Here is a 7,804-nt window from a genome sequence, read left to right on the forward strand (position 1 = left end):
TTGTATTGCATGACAAAACTAAACTCTCCATTTATATAAAATGAGAACCCAAAACATTGCTCTAACTCAGAATTGAGCTTTTGAAATCATCCTAATGCTTTTATCATACACTATGAGTCAACTTAGTTGTCAAGCAAATGGTTTCAAACTCGTGAAGCAAATGAGTTGGATCCAATTGGGGTGGAGCCAACTCCAAGCACAACTCACTTGCACCTCTAATTATGCCTCAGTGAGCAGAATCCCACTCATTCACTATGATACCAGTGAGTATAATTATACCGCTTTCACGACTTCAGTAACAGCACGAGCACGGAGACAAATCGTCCCCTCAAATACCGACTCCGCTAAATTCCCTCAATAACCAAATCGTCCGCTGTTCCACGTGGAATACCGTATCCCGGATAACAGAACCTAGGGAATGCGCTTCCCCGCTCCCCTAAATTCCAAGACTTCGTAACTGAGTCAGTTACTTAGCGTTCCCTTCTTCCTCCCTCCCTCGGCCATGGCGGTTTTTCCGTCCCCAAGAAACAAAACTCCCCCAATTTGATCCTAAATTATCCCCTATCTCGCACCGATGGAGCCTTCGCGGAGGCCGTAATCTCGGCCTGAGATGGCGATTGTGACGGGGGATCGGTATTTGGAGCACTTGGTGAGATACGTGGAGAAGAACGCGGGGCCGCTGCTGGAAGGGGCCCTGACGCTGAAGCTGAACCCGGCGGGGCTCCACTACGTGCAGTCGCGGCTGGAGGCGCTGCAGGAGTTGGAAGGACTCCTCGCCGGCGCGCCCGGGGACTACCTCCGGGCCTACGTTTCCGACCTCGGGGACCACCGCGCGCTCGAACAGCTCCGGCGGATCTTGCGGCTTCTAAACTCGCTTAAGTTGATCTCCGTGCTGCCAACGTCGGCCAGGGACCCGACGCCGGTGTCGCTGCTGCCGTTCCGGCGGCTCAGGGTCCTGGAGCTCCGGGGTTGCGACCTCTCCACGTCTGCGGCGGTAGGGCTGCTGGAGCTTCGGCACACGCTCGAGAAGCTCATATGCCGTAATTCCACTGTGGGTTGCTTATATCAAGATCCTTCTTTCCTGCTTAGATTTTATCAACCCATGCGTTTGTCCAAATTCTACAGTGTTTTATTGTTTCCCCTGATTGAGCATCTATTTTTCTGATGCTATCTCTGACAAAGTTTCATTTTTTGAATTTTCTAGCAATCACGGAATTATTTTTCCCTCGTTACTTGGATTCTAATTTTTTGATGTGCTGAATTGGGAACAGCTCCTTTTTTTAACGTATACTTTTTGTGGTACTAGATTGGCAATCCTGAATTGGGTCTGTATTTTAGTTTCTTCAAGTATTAACCACACTCTTTGTCTTACATGCATGCCATGCTTTTTCTGCTTTACTGAATAATCTGCATGTATAAAGTTTCATCTTTTTATTTTTAGTTATTCTGAAGGTAAATTTACTAGATTATTTGTGTATTCATTGCGACAAATGCTTGCTTTGTTTGTAATTTTTCGTTCTGCTTTTGTTCTCCACTTTGGTGCCCGAAATCAGGATGCACTCAGGCATGTATTTGCCAGTAGAATTGTGGATATAAAGGATTCCCCAGCATGGAACCGGCTGTCTTTTGTCTCATGTGCTTGCAATGGTTTAGTTCTCATGGATGATTCTTTGCAATTGCTTCCTGTTGTTGAAACTTTGGATCTAAGTCGGAACTGGTTTGCAAAAGTGGACAACCTCAGGAAGTGTACTAAGCTGCGACACCTTGATCTTGGGTTCAACCACTTGAGGACGATAGCATTGTTTCGTGAGGTAAACTTGGTTATTTTATGCCTACTAATTTAACAACAATATTTGGATGCAGAATTCACCATGTTAGTGTGCAGCTGCACCATTTGGTGTACCTCCATAATTTAACATATTGAAGTTTACTAATTGGAAAGTTGATGTCATAAGATTTTTGTGTTTGTGCAATTTAACTTTTGAACCTCAATAGCCTTGATTTGTTTGTTAGCTATTGCAAATTGGCTTCTTCTTCTTCTTCTTCTTTCTGAGTTCATGGTGTGGATAGCTTATGATGCCTATAGTGCTAAGAGAAGACTTTGTTTTAATGAGAAGAGTCGTGTTACTATCTTTTGCCTTTATATTTCCCTACCCTTTTTGTTTCAGTGCACAAATCCTGTCCATGTTTCTCCCTTCAATGCATATGTGTGTGTGTGTGTGTGTGTGTTTTATTTTATTTTATAACTTAGTTTGTGGTATGGATAGCTTATGATGTCTACAGTGCTAAGAGAAGTCTTTGTTTTTACGAGAGGAGTCATGTTACTATCTTTTTTCTTTTTATTTCCTTACCCTTTTTATTTCAGTGCATAAATCCTGTCCATGCTTGTCCCTTCTGTCATTGATTGAATGGTTAAAACTTGTGATGGAAACAGAACATTCAAGAAATATTATTTCATCAAATTTATTATATTTTAATGGAGATAAAATAATCTTGATCACTTGCTAAGTTACTAATATTTATGGAGAAAAAGATGAAGTTGTGACAAAAAAAAAAAAAAAAGGAACAAAATTTGGTAGTATAAACAAAACCATGACAACTTTGGTTATGCATGTAGCTTTCATTTTTCTGAAGTCTATTATAGAATTTTAGTATTGGCGACATCATATATTGTTATTGGTAAGTGGGGTGGACATAAGTCTATCCTTTAGCAATGTCAAAAATGCCCAGGATAACCTCATGAGGCAAAAAATTTTAACCCAGACTTTCATCTTCAAAAAACTGTCATAACCTCATGAAGCAAAAAACTTATACCCAAACTTTCAACTGAAAAAGGCTGTCTGATCTGCTTATAGCCAAGGATTCCTTCCACTGTTGACAGAAGAAACCAACATCTCACAAAGGTGTAGTCATTTCTGTGTGACTATATTCATACAACTTTGCTGATGAGTGTGTGAACTAAAATACATTAGATACTGATCATGCATCATGAGTCTTATTATCATGGTAAACATTTTTTTTAGAAAAAATGTTTGAGCTCCTCAGGGTCTTTAAATTAATTAATGGAGGGACCATGACATGAGAATGTAGAGTAAGTGCCCAAACAGAAAGCTTCTAATATATATTACAAAACTTTGATAACTTTGCAGTGAGTGAGGATAATCATGACCAACCAACGACCCAAGAAGTTTGAAATTTTAAAATTAGGAATTTGATTGTGCATGAAACAGGCCATTAAATTAAAATGGCATGGAGCAAAGAAAATGTGCCATATAATGCAGATGTTTACTTTTAAAATTAGATCCTTTTGTATTGAACAGTTCTTAGTTGCGCTAATGTGCTCTTTGTGGAGTGATAAAATAAAGACAGGGGAACCCTTTTTAGAGGAATTGACAACCGTTAATTGGGGCCTTGGAGAATAATATCAGCTTATTTATATTATTGGTTTTGAACCTGCTTTTGCATTAAATTTTTCCAATTTACACAAGAAAGAAAGTTGTAAATACATTTGTTTTTATTCACTACAGGTTTCTTGTCGAATAGTTAAACTTGTTTTAAGGAACAATGCACTAGCTACACTTCGCGGAATTGAAAATCTAAAATCACTTGAAGGGCTTGATCTTTCCTGCAATATCATTTCCAGCTTCACAGAGTTGGAGATCCTTTCAAGTCTTTCATGTTTACAAAGCTTATGGCTGGAAGGAAATCCAATTTGTTGCGCTCGATGGTATCGAGCGCATGTTTTCAGTTTCTTCTCCAATCCAGAGGAAGTAAGTCAAGGTTTCATAATGTCCATATTGTTTGTCTTTTTTGTCTACAAACAGGTATAAGAGCTTTGTTGTGCATTTTTTCCCCCTCTTAATAAGTATACTGCTTGTATCTCTTCTTCAGTTGAAATTAGATGAAAAAGTAATTAGCACAAGAGAGTATTGGGAAAGGCATGTAATTTTTGCAAAAAGGCAAAAACGACCTGCAGGGTATGGTTTCTATTTCCCTGCAAAAGATGATCCCAAAGATGAGAACATTATAAATACAAAGAAGGTAGGTGGCTTTCAAAATTGTTTTTTCTGATTGTGCGTTAATCCTCTTGCAGTTAATAAATATCTTTCTATAATTGAGAATCATTCTTCTGCTACTTCTGAAAAGAAGAAAGGGAATTCTTAATCTCCAGCATCATTGTAGCATGATATTTATGGTCAAAAATTAGAAAAAAAAAAAAGCTTCTATAACCCTTTAAATGTTTTCAATTGTAGAAAAAGCATTCTCGTCTTGCTTGTATTGAGGATGAGGAACACAGCAGATATCTCTGCTCAGAAGCTGTTGATCAAGAATCACAGTCTTGTGATAGTGATAATTTGAGGAAAGAGGAGAATGCCATTTCTGAAAGAGAGACTAAAACTGTCAGTTTTTTCACTAGAGCTGAATACATGAAGAAGGAGTGGTCTGTCCTGTGTTTGCGAGAATTTACAGAGTGGATGGATCAGACTTCTGAGGATAGAGTTTATGAAAGCCAGTGTGAAGACATTGAAGCAGGTCTTGGTAAAGAAAAACAAAGGAAATGTCAGAAACCATTTGGGGTGAGCTCCGACTATTTTGCAGAGCTTGGACAAACTCCAGAAGGTGGGAGTAGCTCAAACATTTTGGAATCTGACATATCATTTACAGACACCTATATTGATCACCATAGTGGTGAATTATTTGACTCTAATGACAGAGCCATTTTGAAACCCTCAGTGATGAATAATAGCCATGTGTCAAAAGTGCAACTAAAAATTGGAGTGAATGATAAGAAAGATCAATTGAGGGTTCATTCAAGGAACCGACAATATCTTTCTCCATTGGAGGTAAAAGATTACTCTCATTATAGTTCTTCAAGTACCGGAGGTGGTGAGGAGATAGAACCAAAGATGAGACGAGCACCATTGACTTCCATTGATGAGACAATAGGGTCACACCCATCCTCAATATAGGCTAAGTCACCTCCACATTATCAAGAGGATATGCTGCACCACAGACTGTACTGTGAGGAAGAATTCTTGCAACTATCCGCTGAGTCCCATTCAGTGGGTTCATTGGATAGTGATACCAGTTGTTGTGATGATGCTTCATCTGAATCCAATTCACCCAAATCTGAGCTTGATTATTCGCTAATTCAGGCATCCATAAATCAGGTCATCGATGACCAATCAAACACATTGCTTTATGAAGATAATTGCTTCGAGATAAGGCAAGAGAAACCATGCTTAGGAGAGAACAGCATCTCTTCATCTGATTACTGTGCTCAAAATGATTGCAGTCTTGGGAATCATATTTTACCAAACCATAACAAAACATGCTCCCTAAATGATATTTCTGCTGATGTTGGTTGTGATATTAATCAACTTGTGAGCCAAGATATTGCTGGCATGGGGGAGCAAAAAACTAAACATATGCTTGAGAGAATGTTCATCTCACTTTCAGAAAATTTTGACCCTGAACCAGAATTTCAGAAGTCTAATGGAAATTTGGAGGCTGGTAACAATGTGAAGGATGCACATGGGCTTCCAAGTTGCGATGTGAATTTCAACCACGATCTTTGCAAGGAAGTTGCTTTTATTGTGCCACAAGTTTATGATAAAATGTCGCCCTTGGCTTGTGCTGACCCTATAGGCCAAAACCAGCTCTGCTGATTCTGATATGGATGATTACATAAAAAACATTTTTCACATGAATATTGTAGATTCAGAATCTTCTGAAACTCGTGAGGAATTGGTTCGTTGTGATTGTATATATCAACTTGGGTCCATCTTTCAAGAGAGGTGAGGTCCATTTTGTCTTTTACATTTCGTTTCCTTCATCTGTTATTATTGTGCTATAAGGCATGCAAATTTATGGCAGAAAATACTTCACCATTTTTAAGTAGCTTTCTTTTTAATTATAAGGGCACTTCACATGTAAGTTAGATATTTGCCAAAGCATCTTAGAATCTGCAGCCTCCTGGATGTGGTATTTGTGGACCTAACAACAATAAGAAATCATGCATAACTTACACATTGTTCTTTCTTTCCTGACTTGCAAGTCTGATTTGTTCCAAAGAAGGTGCAGGTTTTCTGTGCTTCATTACTGACTTGATATGAACACATGTATACTCTTTATGTTTGAATACAATTAGTAGCTTTGAGAAGCCATGGAAACTTCATCTGACAATTTAATCTTCAATAACATGGGCTCTGGGGCAAATCCTTGGATGAAGTGGTTGGAGTTGCTAGGGCTGTAAGATGGTTTCTAAAATGTTCTTCCATGCTATTTGTTGCCTTCTTCTTTTCTAATTGTAAGCATAAAATTGAGAGCTGTCGAAGTGCTCATTTGGTGTGGAAATTTTTATTCGAATTGATCATTCCTTGCTGTTTGCATATGAGTGTGATGAAGAATCTTTTTGCTCCTATCCTTGCCTGATTAAAAAAAAAATGCCTTCATATGTTCTAATTAATATCATAGTTAGTTTGAATAAACCATTTACAAAATAATATTAAAAAATTGCTCTTTTATCAATGGTGCCAAAGGATTCCCAACCATTATCATAATCTCCTGATCTTGGCGTTACTAGCAGGAATTTTCCACCTAGGTTATGACCTAGCTTCCGGTGGTTCATAGGATCTCTAACAGACCTCAATACTCCAGCTCTGGCAGTATTCCATGTACTAAGGATCCAACAACAATCGTCTGCAATACTTTATTGAAGTCCAGATCAAGGGGTGAGGTAGGCCTCTCTCTCTCTCTCTCTCTCTCTCTCATAAGATTTTTAGTTCATTGCTTGAGTGAAAATGCTTCTTAGCTATGGGATGAAAATGCTGATTTTCTTGTAAACAGAATTCCATGCTTGCAGCTGACAGTGAAAATGTGAAAAGTCTGAGACCAGATTCAGTATCTACCTCAAATAGGCAGCCTTCCCAGAAATATGAGCTCTTCAATATGAGCTCTTCAATATCTTCAGAGTATGCCAACGTTCCATCCATAGAAAAGCCAACACCTGCTGGATGCCCATACTGTTTCAAAAAAATTCCTTTCCAAGGGGGGACAATGGGAAGAAGGAAACACAGGATCCATAATCTTTACCTAATAGGCAGCCATCCCAGAAGTAACAGCCAAATACTGCAAATCAGAACAGTTCAAAATCTCTAGGGTCTAATAATGTTTCATCTTCTGAAGTGTCAGCAGCAGTTGGCCGCACTGCATCCTCAAAGAAGTGCTCTTCCAGGCCTGAGGTAAGCATCTATATTCTGCAAAATTTGGATGACTGTTTGGAGATCTTTCAGCTTAGGAGACACTTGCATTTCCTCAGCTCGAGGATCTTTTGTTAGCTCTTTAGAAATGCTTGCATTCCATTTAAGATACTCCAGCATCTGAGAGCTGTTTCATTGGAGACAATTAATTTGATCAAAGTATTCTGCTTCTAACCTAGGTAATGGCCTCTTCTTCATCATCTGCATTGATGAAGCTGACAAATCGACTCAACATTTTGAAGGAACAACGAGCCCACCTTGTAAATGAGCTACAGAACCTGGATATAAATCGCATTTCAGGTCCAGAAGGCCCTCCTCCAAGAACCAATTCCAGATGACATAGAACCTCCTCAAAGAGGATATGGACATTCAATCATGGATTATGTTAATCAATTTTCAATTACAGTTTCTGTATCCACTCTTGAGACCATAAGTTGAAGCTGACCTAAATAATACATTTGGATGGAATTCCAAAACAGTTGTAATTATGCGACAGATGGTAATGATTCACATCTAAACTTCAGACTCTTGGAACATCTTAA

At 38.9% G+C, this 7,804-nt stretch overlaps 1 pseudogene; it reads left to right on the forward strand.

The window, feature by feature from the left end:
* Positions 1–435: 435 nt before the first annotated feature.
* On the forward strand, positions 436–7,804 carry LOC105048500 (uncharacterized; annotated as a pseudogene).

This window comes from Elaeis guineensis, chromosome 7, assembly GCF_000442705.2.
Source record: "Elaeis guineensis isolate ETL-2024a chromosome 7, EG11, whole genome shotgun sequence".
Classification (NCBI taxonomy): Eukaryota; Viridiplantae; Streptophyta; class Magnoliopsida; order Arecales; family Arecaceae; genus Elaeis; species Elaeis guineensis.